This window comes from Rosa rugosa, chromosome 7 (genome assembly GCF_958449725.1).
Source record: "Rosa rugosa chromosome 7, drRosRugo1.1, whole genome shotgun sequence".
Taxonomy (NCBI): Eukaryota; Viridiplantae; Streptophyta; class Magnoliopsida; order Rosales; family Rosaceae; genus Rosa; species Rosa rugosa.
The window spans coordinates 13,074,461-13,093,675 of record NC_084826.1 but is presented as its reverse complement, the minus strand read 5'-3'; the positions used below and the strand labels follow the sequence as shown (position 1 = coordinate 13,093,675).

Here is a 19,215-nt window from a genome sequence, read left to right as displayed (position 1 = left end):
CGGTGGAGCAGAGGCGCAGTGGAGCCGCGGTGGAGCTGCGGTGGAAGGGTGGTGCAGAGACGCGGTGGCTTGGTGGGGAGAGCGAATAGGAGTTGTGGGGATCGAATTGGCTTTTACTTGGCATGGATCTGATCTGAATATATAACTAGCCGAACCTAGCTAGCCCTTCACATGTTTCTACTTGTCTGATCGATTTGGGGTTTCAGTGTCGTGAAAAAAGAAAGAAAAACAAATTGAAACCCGCCTAGCTGCCCAGCCGCCCAGACCGCCCAGACGGACGTCCAGGCCACCTAGGCGGCCGCCTAAATCCATTCCACCTGAGAGCTCCGTTTAGCTAATACTCGCCTCGGTCTCCCGCCGCCCAGCGCCTAGGCGGCCTGGGCGGCCGTTTTTTAGAACACTGATCGTAATGAATAGTAATAAGAACATAGATTCTCGATATAATCATCTATATACATACCACCTTTAATAATAAACTCATAGATCATGGTTCATGGTCATAAGCAACGAAATTATACCATTGAACACTTTGATCATCATGGAGCTTAAAATAAAATAAAAATTAAAAAAAAAAACAACGAAGAGAAAATGGTGCTTATAACGTGTTATAAACTAGAAAATAAGAGAGATATAGAATAGAGAGAGACAAATTAAATGAGCAGGTAGAAATGTCTCATTCATTCTCATTAGGCCCCATTATATAGGAGTAAGGTTTATATTATAAAGACATAACTAATGAGTATTTACGTAGACAACCACATATATATAATATTTACAACAGAAATTATATTATTGTGAGTTGTTTGCCTAAAAGAGTTTTGAGGTACCGTAAAATTGAGCTATCAATTATAATATAAATTTTTTGGTATTTAGTATTTTCTACCAATTTTTGGTTTCATTTTCGGTATTATCAATTTTATAACAAGTATTTTTTTAAGGATTAAATACTTGTTACTCCCTGTACTTTGCTCCAGAAAACAGTTCAGTCCCTCACCTTTTAAATTAAACAATTTAGTCTTTATTCTCTCTAATTCTCACACAAAAAGTCCAAAATGATCCAAAGTGACTATTATACCCCTCACTTCGTCTTTTTATTTTTATTTTTTCTCTATTTTTTTTTTCTCCCCTTTTTTATATTCTCTCTCTCTCTCTTCTGTCTCTCTCTCTCCCTCCCCCTTCCTGAAAACAAAATTCCTCTTCCTCTCTTTTCTTTCTTTTCTTTCTTCTTCTTCGCATCTTCTTCCTCCTGAAAACAAAATTCCCCTTCACAGGCCGCAAATCCCGCGCACCTAGCCCATCTCGATCCGGCAGCATCCTGCCCACCCGCGCTGCCCACAGCCGGCCAACCTCATCCCCGCGCCCTCCAGCAGACCTGAACGCATCTCCACCCAGCGTTCACCGCCTGCATCACCGACCGCAGCCCCAGTTCCCGGCGTCGCAGTCCAGATTCCGGCGTCGCTCCACCTCCTGCGCGTTGCTCCCAGCCCACTGTCGCATCTAAGCCCCGTCGCTCAAGCACCCAACCCAGTCTCCGCCGTTGACTTGAATCGCGTCCCCTACGGCAACGCCAAGCTCGGAACCAACGACACCATCATTTCCTATGTTTCTAGCTAGTTCTAAATTGTACTTGGTTTCTGGTTTTCATTGTTGTTGCTGGGTCGAGTGATGGTGGACTGAGTCGTCGGAGGAGGAAGAGGAAGGGTTCCGGCACCGGCAGAGGGATGAATCGGAAAATCTAGAGGAAGAGGAAGGGTACAATGGGGTTTTCGAAGCGGAGGAGGGGTAGGATTTGGGGTTGGGAAAGGTAAGGTTGGGAGGAGCTGGGGTTGGAGCAGAGATGGAAGCCATTGAAGAAGAAGAGAGAGAGAGAGAAGTGTGGGTGGTTGGAAAGTTTGGATGAGAGTGAAAACCAAGAGAGAGAAGATCGATCTGTGGAGAGGGAGAGAGAGAAAAGCAGAAAAAATAAATAAAAAAAGAGAGAGAAATTGAAAAAAGAGAGAGAAAAAAATAAAAAAAAGGATCTTGGGGGTAGAATAGTCATTTTAGATCTGTTTTGGACTTGTTGTGTGAGAATTAGAAAGAATAAGGACTATCCAGTTTAATTTGAAAGGCGAGGGACTAAACTGTTTTTCAAGCAAAAGTTTGAGGAGTAACAAGTATTTAATCCTTTTTTTAACTATAAATTGAAATGAAAGATATTTGTTTTTATTTTTTAATTTTATAAATTTTTGGAGACTTTGTGTTTACCTACTTATTTTTTAATTTTCTATGCACATATAACATAGAGTTTTATCTATTTTCAATGAAAGTAGTGCAAATCTCCCCTTTGAAGACTAAGAGGGGAAGGCCCAAAGGGGTTAAAAACAAATTGGGACCGAAGGTCCGGAGTAAGAGAGTGGCCCGGAAGATTAACAATGTCGGGATTGCTGAAGAACAGGTTGTAGCACAGGTGGTTGAGCTGCCTGCAATGGAAGAAGCAATTTCTGTGGGAGGGGAGGTGGTCACTGAGGAGGTCAGTGTGAGTCCTCTCCTGCAGGAAATGGCTCCGGGTTTAGCTCAAGAATGAGTTTTGTCGCCAAAAATATCCAGGATGTCTTGGCCCTTTGATTCTCTAGGATATTTTAGGATAGATTTTGGCAGGGCTTCATGATCTTTAAAAAGGTTGAATTACTTAGGTAGTGACTCTTTTGACAGTCCCACCGGGATAGGTCATTATGTGTAATTTTGCTGATCAATGCAATGAGTTGACAATTCTCTCAAAAAAAAAAAATGAAAATAGTTATCTAACCATCTTTTACTGGGTTACTCAATAGTATATGACCTATTTCTGTAGGTTCACTAATATATGTATACTATTAATCTAGTAGTAGTAATAATGTTAAATATTGTATATTTATGTTTATATTTGTTATACATGTGTGTGTATTGAAAACTAGAAGATATATAGGTAATATTTAGGTAATCGGTAAATATCGGCATTTATCAAAATCGAATCAACTTTTTTTATAATTTTTTGTTTTGGTTTAGTCGGTTTCAATTACCAAACAGATAATCAAACCTAAAACATCAGTTACTATTCGGTCATTTTTGGTAATTGCCAAACCAAATGACAGTCCTAGCAATGGGTCTTTCAAACTTCTCTATTTGTTCTATAGATCTCCCAATGCCACCATGACACCACACATACAGATGATTTTCTTTTCAATTAGTGCAGCCAGTGGAGGTACTTGAAAAGTTGATTGAACCGTGTCCATTCCCATATTCCATCACTCTCTCGGTCTCTCCCTACATGCACATAAGATACTAGTATATTTAATATTCTGAAATTTTGGAGCAAGGACATCATGCCTGTATGATAAATAATGGGAAGTGAAATCCACACTCCCTAATTTGTAATCCACACTCCCTTTTTTTATATTTGTCAAAATTCTCATTAAAAAAAACAAAATTTAAGTTAGTAAAGACAAAATTTAAGTTATCAAAAAAGGAACATGGAGTGTGGATTGTAAAATAACGAATGTGGATTTCACTCCCTAAATTTTACATGAGTTTTTCTATTGGAACCTCCAAATTTACTCACTTGACCTCTAAACTTTTTACACCTCCTATCAAATTTTTAAATACTAAATTTATTCACTAAACCTCACTAAAGTTCCTCAAATAACCTCACTCATAAACAAATTATTATCTTTAAAATAAAAAAACTTAGTCATTTGAATGATTTAATTACTCTATAAATCTTAACTACATATACATACCTTAATCAAACAACATGCATAAATCGTTTTTCCAATAAAATAAAATAAATCAAACACAAGGTATTGATTTTCAAAATTAATTTCTAATCAATAAGAAAATAACATGAACTATTATGTGGTTTTTTTAAATTTTTTTTCTTCTATTTTAGCTGTTAAAGACAATGAAGAAATCATTTTTTCTTAATGTTTATTTATTTTCTCTACTTTTTGTATCTCATGATTTTTTTTTTTTTTTTTTATAACTGCTACTCTTTTTTTTTTTTTTTTGCAAATATAATGGATAGACTTAGATTCAGGTCATAAATTATAATAGGATTTATTTTGTTTTCCCTCACCAATATGTGTTCAACATATATATCAATATATCATACATTTTTATGTCACATTATCTTAATCATATTTTTAATTCTTATTAAATATATATGAATGCTTTAATGAGTATGTAGTGAATTGGAAAATGAAAATAGATAAGGGAAATAATAAAGAATACAATCTAATATTATTGAATTGGAAAGTCTACATAAAATAAATTAATATAATATTTTTTTTTTTTTTTTTTTTTGAAAGGGGTTTGGAACCCAGCCTAGCTGGGAGGCTCAGCCCCACGCCCGGTTCCATTTATTATATTAATAGTAGAATTTTGCAACGGGGGGGACATAAAACCTGAACCCCGTGCTACAGAGAAACAATTACAATAATCCTCGTAGAGTACATCCTGAATAATATTTTCTTAGTATAATTATTGTCTTTATTTGTCATTTTATAGTAGGTTATATATGTCATTTAATAATTCATAATAGAGTGAGGTCAAGTGAGCAGATTTGGAGGTCCCAATAGAAACACTCATTTTACATACCGTTCTCTCAATGCATTCAATACGAAAACCAAAGTGTGCATTGATATCATTAGCAGCCTCATGGTTTCCACGTATCTAGTGAACATTAGCAGGATACTCAATCTGCAGAATCAATCAGGGGTACTATATATACAGACTATACAGTCGATCAATAAATTAACCTGATAAAATACAACTATATATCAAAATTAGAAGACTTCAAAGCAGAAGCTTGCCTTGAGTGCGAGTAGAGTCATTGTCTCCAAGCTGTGCTGGCCTCGATCAACAAAATCCCCCAAAAACAGGTAGTCAATATACCTAACATAAATAGACTAGCGTCAGTCATAAGCCTTTTACAAGACTCTGTCATCTATAACCACTGCAAGTGGTCTAGTGGTTCTTGCCTAGTTGGGTGTGCTCCCCAACCTAGGTTCGAACCCCGAAGCTGTCAAAGTGGCGAGGCACTGTGCTGCAATGCACAGTTGGAGCATTTCACATACGCCGAAGGGGTTTATCTTGGGCCTAGGAAGCCTTTGGGTTCCCCTTGACAAAGTCAAAAAAAAAAAAAAAAAAAGACTCTGTCATCTATGATAAGATCAGGAGATACTCTTTTCTATAGTTAAATTAGTAAATACTAATTAAGAAATCAATGTTTTGTTAATCTGGTTTCTGGGGATCACACGAGCTATATAATTAAATTTAATTGGTGAGAGTTTAATTAATTAAGACTCGAAGCTCTGAGCGTGGAAAGCTAAATTTGAGAGACAGAAGACCCACTTCTATTATATGTGTACGCTATACTTGTAAACTCTTTGATAATTTGCTCTAGTAGTCCACTTTTAGAAAGCAATGGAAACTGCAGTAGTTCCCAAAATGCTGATTAGAGAATGAGAATGTACATATATAGCATGAAAGCTGGTAACTGGAAGGGTTTTAAGTTGGGAGTGAATTAGGAAAACTGCTGACAGAGAGCATGTAGAAACAGACGCATAGATATGCGCCTGAGCACACTCGAAATGACTCACACACACTACACAATATACTTCAACTATCGAACATATATCTCACGAAATGTACCTTGTGGAGGTGGAATAACATTTCCACAACTTGAACAATAATATCGCTCGGTAGCCCAGTTGGGCAAACCCTGTAAGAACCACACAAATCAGATCCAGAAAATAAACCCAAAATCATCTTATACATACATGCATGAACATGATTCAATAGTCTTAGTTATCCAAAAATCAAAATCATTAATTGCATCCATCGGTCCCTCGATATAAATCAATTTTGGGACAAAATTGTTAGACCAAAAGTGGACTTATCACGAGTTATCCTAGAGTAACTAGGAAACCATTAAAAACATCAATTTGAGTACAACATGGATCTGGAAAAGAATCAACCTAGATATCTAATGTGATATTGTATTTAGCATTGGATTAGGAATCCATTATTTGGACTACAAGAAAGTCCTAAACTGTGATGCATTAGGATTACAACTATACAATACTTGATTCTTAAGGAAAACCTTTATGGGAGGATTCCTAGGACTAGTACTTGTATAAATAAGAGGCTAGGGTCCCTGTTATCACCACCGGTTCTTGCAAGCATTGTGCTCTGCCCATTCAGAAGCTTCAGTTGGTGAATAGCAAAAGACTTCACCTCGCCTTCATCTTTGTTTCTGCAGCTGCAACAATGGCTTCAACTTTCGATGTCAATGGTATGTTTGATCTTCTAAGGTTAATAATGAACTTGTATGTGTGAGCTTGTTTTATAATTTAGTTTTACACAAAAATCATTAATTGCATTCATCGATCCCTCGATATAAATCAATTTTGATCCCATGCATGGATTCATCGTCCATGAAATCCTAACTAGTTTCTGTTGCTAATGAAGTTTCTATCAAAACTCAAAAGGGTTTATTTTTTGCCAAACCACACCTCATTACCAACAAGATTTCCATAGCCTAAAGCTCAGTGGAACAATGTCAACTTCTAGTAGCCTGGACAGGACAAAATGGTTATCTAAATAGTAAGCACTTTCTGACTAGCTTATGCATCTATACTATCACTCATAAACATTAGAAATGCATGATGCACTACAGGTTCTACTTTCTTGGTTTATCAAGCCTACTACTACGTACAGATCAAATTAACATGATGAACTTCAAGAAGCAAACTAACAAACATCATCTGGGCATATTAATCTGTAACTCATCAATTCTATGTGTTTATCAAGTCTGGCCTTCCCGATGAAACGCTTCAGACTTCACTCTCAGCTTCATGCAAACCATGTACGTCCTCCGGCGGTCTTCTCAAATGAGCAGACAAAATAGAACCCTGAAATTATCTGAAACGTGAAAGAGAAATGAAGTGAAGAATGTGAGTGAAAGTGAAACTGTGCAAGTGAAAATGAAGGTAGCATGCTTATCATTGAAGCAAATCGTATCAGAATTCAGAGAGAGAAGCGAGTCTAAAGTAGCAAGTGAAGGAGAGAAGGAAGCGGGTGCCTCCAACTTGTTCTTCACTCTCACTCTGGATACTGACCCGTCAACACGGGCTTGGAGCCAAGTTAAAGAAAGCCCATTATTACTTGGGCTCAATACGATTGACTTAGTAAGGGCCCTGGTCATATTTTGAGCCATTCCCATCCGTGTTAGAAAAGGCAATGTTGATTTCAGTTTAGACCATTTGATTCATCATGTTGTAAAGTGGTTGCCCAATGAAGAACAAAGTGAGCTCGAGTGCTAGGAGTAGGACTGTAGGAGTACTTATCCCACATTCAAGATAAGAATACAACCTTTATCATTATCATGTATTATAGTTTCGAACTCTTTCTCAACTATAATCATTACAATACCCTTTAACAAAGACAGTACCCTACGGGTTGTGAACATGTTAACCTATGAAACGATCGCAAAGGCATAGAGAATAATAGTTAATCACACACATATAGACCTATTATGACATTTTAGATGAACAATTTAGAGTATGAAGGATTTGTTGACTGTTTGATCTACTTTCTAATTGAATCTAACGGTTGTGAAAATATGAAAGAGTATGAGATACTTCATACTTTTAATTTCTATGTACATAAGAGAGTTGAAACTAAAGTTGTCATTTGGTTTGGTAATTATCGAACCGACCGAATACCAACTAATATTTTAAGTTTGGTAAACCGATTTTTTAGTAATCGAAACCGATAAAACCAAAATTGAATATTACCGAAAAAGTTAGTTTGATTTTCTTAGCTCTACTTACCTCTACATTTATGCACCTCTTTTTTTTTTTATGAGAAGAAAATTTGGTTACAAGTAGGCCAATAATTTTGATCACACTTCATAAGCTAATCTAGTTTTTTTTTTTTTCCTAATTGATGAGATAAAATTTATTTTTAACCCTAGTTGATAAACCTCACATATGTGGTGTCACATACTTAACAAATGAGAGATAATTTGGTGTTTTTTATTCAACTTTAACGAACATTTTTTATTATTATTATTAAAACTTTAACGATACATTGGATGAAATTAACGGAAAAGGAAAAAACCGGCGATTAAACTTGAGGAAGGAGTTTAGTGCTCAGAAGAAAAGGTAAGTTGAGGAGAAATTGAAGACAATTAAAGAACAGTTAGTGCCATCAGGGCAACTGTCTTAATAGTTAGCTGCAAGGAGCATCATCTTTTTTTTTTTTTTTTTTTAGTGATTGGAACTTTTTTTTTTTTCAAAAAAGGGATAAGAGAGGAAAAAAACTTCTGATCAGCCTTTTTTTTTGACACCCTCCTTTCAGATTGTTCACATTATCCGAGAGGTTTTCTAGGCCTTGAAATTAATCTGTTGGGAGTCCAGACGGCTAACAAGGCATTGCAGCCGCTTTCCTGGCCATCTCATGTTATTAAAGAAAAAAGAGATACAAAAAGAGGGAGACGAAACCAAAATCTCCATAATAGAACACGATATACACTAAAGAAACCTAGCTAACATAAAACGAATTGAGAAAGACCAAAACAGTCAATATTGACAGTCGAAACAATGAAAGTAGTAGTCAAATCCCAGCGAGCTAAACTTGTAAAGTATTACCATAATTTGCCAAGATGTCAGCAAATATGTTACTTTTGCGAGATATATATAGTTGAGAAACGAAAATGCATCTGATAAATGTTGTGCAAACAGTTCATCAACTTTACTCTAAACTGCCAAGACACCAAATGAAGAGAGCAAAAGAAATTAAGAACAATGGAGGAATCCACTTCTAGCTATATATGCTTCCAAACTCGGACCCATGCTAACTCAATAGCCTCAATAACTGCCATGACTTCTGCTACAACCGAGTTAGGGATGTCTAGATTTGAAGAAAAAACACCAAAAATAAAATTCCTTCTATAGTCACGAAAAACAGCTCCATAACCACCAAATTGAATTTGGAGGTCCTTTCTAAGCACTATTTGAATTAATTTTAACTCAACTAAAATGAGGAGTATGTCAATTTACCTCAATTATTGTAAGAACAGGACGTGAATTAGATTGTGCATCAAAAAAATTTACAACTCGAAGGTCTTGTACAAGATAATGCATCAGCTTCTGAGGTAAGTGAATCATGTTGCCACTTGCTCATTCACTATGCCAAAAAATGCTTCAGACGACAGACCATATCTGTCGTCTGATGAAGTAAAAATCTGTTGTCTAAGTGGCTGCCGTCTCTAAGCCATTCAGACGACAGATATTCTCCGTCGTTTATAGTCTACTCAGACGACAGATTCAGTTTAAGTTCTGTCGTCTGAAGTACCTAATATTGAAGAATCGGAGTCTATCTGTCGTCTGAAACACCATACCACTACATATTAATGTTGTTGGAAATTCACTTCATCAACAGATTCAAAAAATAACTGTCGATGTAGTTAATGTAAGATGACGGAGTTTTTGTTGTTTCTGTCGTTTGATTGAACCAATATTAAGCTTAGTTGATGCTTCTGTCGTCTGATTTAAAGAACAATGACAATTATATGTTGTCTGAGAGCTCTTTGAACTCTACTTTTCTGTTGTTTGAACGTGGTAGAAACAACATATCAACCACCTACTTCTGTTGTCTGAGAGCTCTTTGAACTCTACTTTTCTGTTGTTTGAACGTGGTAGAAACAACATATCAACAACCTACTTCTGTTGTCTGAGAGCTCTTTGAACTCTACTTTTCTGTTGTTTGAACTTGGTACAAACAACATATCAACCACCTATTTCTGTTGTCTGAGAGCTCTTTGAACTCTACTTTTCTGTTGTTTGAACTTGGTACAAACAACAGATGATCATTTGTTTCTGTTGTTTCTATTTTCTTGATACAACATAAATTGTGAAACCTGCATATATATGTTGCCTTTCAACCATTTCAACATCATTCATTTACAATCATCAAAACCATAAAATTGGACTAAAATCTGCATTGAAAATGATGGCTACGTTTCATTGCATCAACATCATCCAAAATACAATCCATAGTTCCAACTCTAAACCTAGCCAACAGTTACATAATGATCAAGAGAACCAAAAAACCATCTTATCGATCTCGATTATTTACCTAATATTGCACTAAGTCAAAAACCTATAAGGTAAACAAAGAGTAGCTAGGCAAAGCAACTGCATGCATAATTTAGGCTAGTTCAGTGTTATACTATAACTGCCTCTGGTTTCCTTTCAATATGCTTCTATTTCAATTACCATGTCCTTTCCTTCTCTACTGAGCTTTTATTCTTGTCAGTCAACTGATAGCTAGCATTGAGCTTTCACCTAACCTGTCAAATAGAAACAAGCAACTTCTATCAACATACTTTAAATCACCACTCCAATCACATATAAATGAACTCAAAATGAACTCAAAATTTCACGTTGCGTAGAATGGAGAACTTATATATCTATAGATAGAGTTTAGTGCATTTATACTATGGTATAGATGGAGAAGTTTTAGGGTGCAACTTTTGAAGATCCTAAAATGCTCTCAGCTAAGAAACTGTTTAAACACAGCAGATTCGAGGAAGAAAAAGGGGGTTTTATCAAATAGTGGATAAAAATTACCTTCTTTTTGCCCTCAACTCAATGTTTTACTTGGTTTATTTTATCACTAACATTTATATTTGAAAAGTCTGAAAAGCCTGGTAAACATTGTGCCAGTCTGCTTCAAATTATGGTATGAGAACTGCAACTGCAACATCAACATCACTCTTGAAAAGTCTCAAGAGTGATGTTGCAGTTCTCATACCATAACTTAGGTCCCAATTCACCACAGCATACAAAGTAAACTACATGCATGGAATCAAACACTCTTGAAAACAGCCATTTCCATAACCTGAAAACAGTCATACATATTAAAAACTAGTTTCCATTATACCCCTTCAACTTTTTTATTTTTTATTCTTTACTAAATGGTATTTTTCTGAAAGTAACATTAGACTACAAATATATGTAGGTATATTGATTAAATGAGAAAGACATATTTTTTATTTTGACAATCTTAAAATTGAGGAGCATATAGCATTTAGCAACTATGAATGAAGTTTCTCATTAATCGTGAAACATACTAGTCATTCTTCAGTCTCACATGGCTGCTGAAAAATACTCACAATAGATGGTTGTAAATGGTGAATAGCAGTTGTCATAGCACTCCCACCGGTAATTTGAGAAGGAACAGAAAGCATCACTTGCCTGGCAATGCTTTTCGCAGATATATTTCCCCCATGAAAGATCAAAACCCCTTTCCAGCTGCTGACGAGTGAGAGAAAATGAGCGGTGCCCCCAAGGTTGTTGTAGCATTGCAAGACTGGCTGTGACCATATAACAAGACGGTGGAAGATCCCCCACTCTATATCCAACCATAATATAAGAATATGAAGTTGTAGATAATGAGCTACTGCAATTGACTTTTGCATAGTCCCGAGACTTGACTGGTTGCAAGCAATCCAAGAAGGATACAAAATCGTAAGCCCCAGTTGGCTGATATACCCTTCATTCTGGTCAAAAAGCTCACTCAGAGGCATGAATGATGTGAAGCCCCAGTCACTTTTTTTTTGCACTAAACTGATGCTGAGTGTCTGTAAATCAAGATGAAGGATAAAAAAACATCCAAAAAAATGCACAGCTCATCAAGCAGTAATACAAAAACAAAATAAAGGGTGTGGTATGCTTGGAAGACCCAAATAAGTTGCTTGATTTAGAACAAATTTCAGTGCATATATTCTATAATTATAGAGCAAGTCTGTAAATCAAGATGAAGGATCATAAAACATCGAAAAAAATGCACAGCTTATCGAGCAGTAATACAAAAACATAATAAAGGGTCTGGTATGCTTGGAAGACTCAAATAAGTTGCTTGATTAGAACAAATTTCAGAGCATATATTCTATAATTATAGAGCAAGTGAACCTTCAATCAGCAAGTTTTTAAGTCCTTGAAAGAAGAGTGTTACAAAACTTAACAAACCAGAAAGAAATGACCAAATGTACAGAGTGTTTGGTTCACTTAAAAGATCCACTGAGATAAACAGCAGAATAACATAGTGCTGTGTGTAAAGAAAAGGCAATCAGACATAGAGTTGCAATCTAGAGTAGAATCATTCTACTGTATTAAGAAATCAGCTTGCAATCGAATAAGAGACAAAAGGCACAAGCATAAAAGTGAGATAGACAAACAAGATGAAGAAGAGAGTATAGTAAAGAAGAAAAATACCTATTGTTATCGACTTGTCGCTGTTAAATTGATTAACGACAGTCAAGGTGAATTCGGCATATCTACTCCACCCAGATGGTAACTTTGAAGCATCTGCAACATTCAAGTACATGGACAAGTATTGCTTCCCATTGCTCCCCTTTGGGTACACCACAATCCGCCTAATCAAAACCAAGTCAGTGCGTGAATAATGTGTTGTAATAAAAATTCAGCTATGAAAATGATCTGCTGTAAAATAAATCTTCTAAGCGTTTGGTAAACTGCTTTTTTAAAAGTGCCTTTATAAATAAAATCGTAGTCAACCTGTTTGGTAACGTGAATGTAAAAACACAATAATCTTGTATATTAACCAAAATAGATATAATACAGAAAATTCTGTTACTCATAGCAAAGATGATTTACCTTGCCTCAGCAAACACTTGGCACGGGGATGTCCATGAATTCAAAAAGTTCAGATTCCCTCGAGGAACCTCTCATGTTAAAAGTTATGATTTTAGACATGAACAAGAACAAAATAAGACCCTCTGCGTTCATGTACATCATATAAATCATAACAAGCAATTATTCATTAAACTCTATTCATGTATTGATAAAATAATATAAAATAAAAAATCTCTCTCTCTTCACAACATGATTGCAGGAAGTCTATATTCTGAAAACTCACCACTCCAAGATTCTCATGATCGATTCAAAATAACCATTTACCAATTACCGTATGATCTTGAGACTTTATATATTACATCTTATATGCAATTCAAGCTTCCTATCAAAATCTCTTTATAACTAGTTAACAATTTTTGGTAATTGAATAAATCAACAAAATCTGGGAAAAATAGCACAAAACTCCAAGCACTGAGAGAAACAACACGCAAAGGGAAGCCATAATCAATAGTTGAGATCACAAACCTGTATATATGATATGCCTTAATTAATTAAATTCATCAACTTGGACCTGTACCCATAGCAAGATTAAGAAACAAGCTATATATGCCTAAAATTCAATTCAAACCAGAACAAGCAATCTCCCTTCAACTAATTTGACTGAATGAAATCGAACCCAAAAAAAAAAAAAATCTGATCGGTGATATTTGAAATCATCTCCCTTGGTCCCATTCATACATAAATTAATCAGTCAATAATTCCTATATGATCAAACAATCAGAGAGAGACGGAAGAACTACAAAGGTCCCATTGCATTTTCTGAAAGCACATCAAAACTACAGATTGGCTCTCCCTTTCTCATTCAAAGTACCAGAGACTTACCACAAAGCAAGGATGCCGGCTGACTGTGAGATTGCGAGGGAGAAACTGGCAATAGCAATGGAGGAATCCTCTCATCACATAAAGCCCATAAGTTATAACCAATAAATCTTCACAATTGAAAATTTGAACCAAGTATTACTCTATTAGGGTTTCAAATCAAATCTCACAATTCATATACTCAAACATAGATTTCATATACCCAATGTCCCAATCAATAAGAAGAGAAAATTTCAGAAAACCCAATGGAAAAAACGAGGAACTGAATCTCAGGCATCAGATATAGTCATGGAGGCTGAAGATTGAGAGGGAGGAGCACTATTGGAGAGGAGTCAGAGCCTTAGATTCTGAATAACCATAAACCATCCCAAATCGAAATGAACCATAAACCATCCCCAAATCCATAAACCAGAATAAAACCCAATTCTATTTCAATCACCCCATCTCTAAATCGTTACCAATTCGATATCCCAAAGAAACCCTAAAACCCCAAATCAATATCCCAAGGAAGCACTAAAACCCAACACAAATCAAGATCGAAACCCTAAGATGAAGAATAAGACTTACCGTGAAATCGAAGAACTCCACCAACAGTGTCTTCTTGACCTAGATCGGGGAGAGGTTGATGAGACTCTTCTGTGTAGAAAACCTAGATCAGGGAGAGAATAACCATAATTGGGAAAGGGAAAGAATGTCTATGATGTCTCTGATTAGGGGAGAAGAACCAAAAGGGGAGCTGAAGTTGCTCGGGGTCTAGCTCAGGGAGAAGGAAAGAAGGTTTCTGTTTTTTTGACTGAGTGTTGAGAAAACTCGGGGTATAGGCATTTAGTTCACATTAAGTTTTAGTTCAACCAAAAATTTTTTTTTGTCCAGATAAGAATAAATAATTTTTCCATTTACTCAGACAACAGAATCTGTTGTCTGAAGTTTCTAAATTATAACAAACTTGAAAAAGTTGAATTGGTGTTGATTTTGATACCATTTAGACGACATAAATAGTTAAATCTGTTGTCTGAAGACGTTCAAAAAAATCAGACAACAGAAAAAACGTCTTCTGTCGTCTGAGGGGTATGGTATGAAGCATTTTTTGGCATAGTGATTCTGTGGAGCAAGAGACAGAGATCAATGTGGTAAAAGAACCGGTAGTCGACCAAAATACCTTCATAACATGAAAACAATTAAACAACTGTGACTCTGTGAGCTATATATGTTCGGAGAGGATGGGGACCCAACAGCCAAGCCTAGTTAAGCTGAACCCACCAGGCGGCCATTGTTTTACACTTTTTACTTTGAATCGAATTGATATGGGTGTAATGATCCAAGCTTTATTATCGATGACTGATTCTTGCTGCAAACAAATCAAGTGGTTCCGCCGGCAACGGCAGCAGAGGCGGATGTGCACCCGCCTCGGCCAACCTGTTCAACACGTGTCAGATTTTATTGTTTGTCCCCAACCCATCAACCACATATACCATTTCCCTAGTCTAATTATATAGTATATAGCTAAATCTATGGTCGAAGTGTACTTTGAGCTAGTTTTGGTCTAAACCCTAAAAGTGAACCCTCTCACTGAGTGAGTAGTCATGACCACTCTATCCCAACTGAATATATTGTTTTCGCATAAAAATAAAAAATAAAACTGAATATATTGTTTAGATTGCCTTATGCTATACCAATCCCCCTCTACTTTCTTTTTTTGTTTATTACAGATAAGAACTATGGGAAAATTCTACAATGTGTTAACGTATGACATGCATACAATTGCCTTAAAAGTGGTAAAATGAGTCCTCAAAATAGTAATATTAGTCCTCAAAGTGTTAACATGAGTCCTTAAAGTGGTAAATTTTCTTAGTTACCACATGAGTCCTTAAAGTGGTAATATTAGTCTTCAAAGTAGTAACATGAGTCCTTAAAGTGGTAAATTTTCTTAGTTTACCATATGAGTCCTCAAAATAATAATATTAGTCCTCAAAGTCGTAACATGAGTCCTTAAAGTAGTAAAAATAATTGATGTATGAGAAATATCAACATACCATAGCTTTACCCTTAACTATGTTGTTATAAATGATTTTATAAATCTATAGTTAAATTAGTTATGCTAATTAAGAAATAAAAAATTTGTTAATCTGGTTTATGGGGATCACACATGCTATATGATTAAAATTAATTGGGGATCACACATGTGTACGCTTTACTTTGTAATCTCTATTGGCCAAAAGAAAGATGCTCAAGTTATTGTTTTTGTAGCTAATAGAATATAAGGTCAACTTCTAGTTATTTTGTGTTGGATCGGGCACTTCTATCAATCATATCTATTCCAGAATATGACAATCTTATAGAAACTCAATCTATATAAATAACTTTAACGAGTTTAGAAAACTTAGATACAGACCTCCATTTCATCCTACTTGATTCACTTCCCCACAACTATATTACATTTCAGTAATTGTAATTATGAATTTGTAAACCCTTCTTCAAGCCTTCATGATGATTAAAGCAGAAAAAAAGAATTAGTTTTTGGATTTATTATAGTATAGAAAATATTCAACATCTCCAATTGTGATGGTAAATAGCGAAGAGCTAGCCGCAAATTAATTAAGCAAATTACAAAAATCAACAATAGAAATTATCTATTTCCAATGATGAACTCAGAGTTGGGTTAAAATTTTCATCACAGAATGATTATACATAATTCAAGATATAAAACCTTCCAAACCTCGATCAATTAATAGATGGAGATGGACCAACCCTAACGTAGAGCCTTTTCATGGATTTTCTTTATTATCTACTTCCATTCACTTTTTCATAATTCCATCCATTTACATTTATATAAATACAAAAAAATGAGGTGGTGGAGAAGGGTAGGGTTTGGCGGTGTGTGAGTCCATGTTGGGTCTGGTCCATACACACGCATAGAAAGAAAGGACTACTACTACAGTTACAGAAGGCGTCATGGATTCATTTAACTGCTCACATGGGGCAGAAGAACCCAGATCTATCCTCCTACTCTACGACGAGCTAGGACGCCGACGATGAGGCCGTCACGATCCATCTCAGTATTTGGTCTCGTGTCAGATTCTTGTTCTGGCAGCAGTAGTAACCCCATGGATATTGATCGATCATGAAGGGAGAGAGAGAGAGTCAACGTCTCCATGCAAATACAGTAATGCAGGTCTGGTGTTGTCGTCGTTGTCTTGTAGCTGTCAACTTGGCCTGACCCATTTGCAAATCTCACTTGAGTTCGCTTTCCCTCACCCTTTCCCTCCTCCCTCCTCATCAATTCGATAAATTCGCCGGCCGGTAAATCAGAAATGTTCTCACTTCTCAGTAGTACTACTACTGGTGTCAGAGAGTGAAAGCTATTCATATATGTGCCCCCACGTACACCAGCATTCAAGGGACCGCGCCATAATTAACCACCCGTAAAACCAAGCCAGTCATATATCCATCTACTGTATCCGTTGTTCATGTGACAGTTTAGGACGGGCTTGTATTTTGGGTTTACTGCATCCACTATTAGAGCAACTCCAACAGCTTTCATATAATTTCTGTATAGGAAAAAATATAGTTTTAGTCACTCAACTTTCGCTTGATTGACACTTTGGTCACTCATGTTTATAAAATTTCACTTTAGTCACTCAAAATTAACTCTGACTATCACTTTAGTCCACCGGTGAATTTTTCCAATAAAAAAAGTCACATGACGCCTCTCATGCCATTTTTCAAAGGTTATTTTAAGATGTTGAAGAGATGTGAGACCTTTAGTTTGAATATAGGTTGAAATTTTCTGAAATTATAGGACGAAAATAACCCTTAAAATGGCATATTAGGCGTCATGTGACTTTTTTTATCGAAAAAATTCACTGGCGGACTAAAGTGATAGTCGGAGTTAAAGTTTGGTGACTAAAGTGAGATTTTATAAACATGAGTGACCAAAGTGTCAATCAAGCGAAAGTTGAGTGACTAAAACTATATTTTTTCCTTTCTGTATAATAGGGAAGCAAAAGTCAAAGCTTTAACATCTTTTTCTTCTCCAACTCCAACAGATTCCCTATTTTACAGCAATCTCTAAAATCTCCATATTCTTTCTTAAAATTTTAGAGTTTGCTGTAAATATAGATAATTTGGTTTTCTCTTTCCTCACTTTCTCTAAAATAGGGATAGTTATAGGGAATCTGTTGGAGCAAAAGAGACTCATTTTTCCCTAAAGTACAGAAAAATCAAAATATGGGGAAGTTGTTGGAGTTGCTCTTACCAACCAACAAATTGCTTACTACGTTTTATATAAATTCAGTTTTGGGTCAATTAATCAAATTGAACACGTGAAATGCAAGTGATTACTCTTACGGGTCTCTATTATCATGACTTGAGAAGTGACTCTTATTTCCAATTTCATATAGGGAGAATTCCACAAATGGTTACTCAACTATGACTCATTCGACACTTTGGTCACTCAAGTTTCAAATATATCACTTTGGTCATTCAACTATTACATTGTCAATCACTTTAGTCACCCAAGGGGCATTTTATCTCACTTTGATCACTTCTCCCAATCATTCTAATACATATTTCTCAATTTTTCACAATTGGTCAGACGAAAATATCATTAATATTGTAGTAAATAATTTTTTTTTAATGAAAAAAATTAACGAAGTACTAAAGTGAATAACAGAATTAAAGTTGAGTGACCAAAGTAATATATTTAAAAAGTGAGTGACTAAAGTGTCGAATAGATAAAAGTTGAGTGACTATTTGTGATATTCTCTCTTTCATATATATGCACCTTAACTCTAAAATAGGAGAAGTTGTAATCACGCACATACTCTTTACTACTGTACTAAGTCAAGCTAGAATGATCCGAAAATCCTTCGATTACATCCACTGCTCAATTTTGTTTATTACTACATCCTAGGAAAAGAAAATGCAAACAACTGAATTCAAACTCACAAGAAAATGCAACTAGGAACAGAAATAGAAAAAAACCTACTGCTAAGCACATTACTCAGACCCAAAACCACCAGCATGGGAAGCTTGAGGCCTAATGACCCTCTTGGTGTACCACTCCACTTAGCATACCAGTAACAGCCTTGGCCTGAGTAATGTGTAGCCTACAACATAGTTCTCCTTAACACAAGGGACCTGTGCCACATCCACATCACTGTGAGCACCAAGATCTGAAGCCACCGACCCAGTCACGATCGACTCCCCGTCCTTGGGTTTCAACGCTTGCTTAGGACTGTTCCTACTGCCACAGGGTCGTCCTCTTTTCTTTGAGCTCTTCCCCTCCGAAGTAACACTAACCTCAACAAGGCCCTCCTACGTCATTACAAACCCCATGTCCTCCGGCTGAAGGGTTGACGGAACCAAGGCCAAAGCATGCCTAGCCCGCTTTCCATCTGTATCCTCCTCGTCTTCCCTTCGATGGCATGAGCCAGTAACCCTAATCGGATCCACTGCTCCTGTAGGTAAGGCTCGAACGGTAATGCCTTTCTTCTCTTTGCGTAGCAGAGTGGAGAGAGAAATCTTAGGGACGAGAGCCGCCGACAGAGACAGCGTTGCATTCGCCCGAAAAACAAGAGTAGGGGTTGCGGGACCCTAGACATCCACACCACCATCTGCAGGACCTGCTTCTAGCTCCAGATCACGTGGGCAT

General features: G+C 36.3%; 1 long non-coding RNA gene across 1 annotated transcript; it reads right to left on the bottom strand.

Moving 5' to 3' along the window:
- Positions 1-9,954: 9,954 nt before the first annotated feature.
- On the bottom strand, positions 9,955-13,727 carry LOC133722220 (uncharacterized). The gene is made up of 4 exons (XR_009852563.1): positions 12,705-13,727; positions 12,303-12,463; positions 11,201-11,668; positions 9,955-10,375 (listed from the first exon to the last, which is right to left on the bottom strand). It is a non-coding gene; the product is annotated as an uncharacterized LOC133722220 (long non-coding RNA).
- Positions 13,728-19,215: the final 5,488 nt, after the last annotated feature.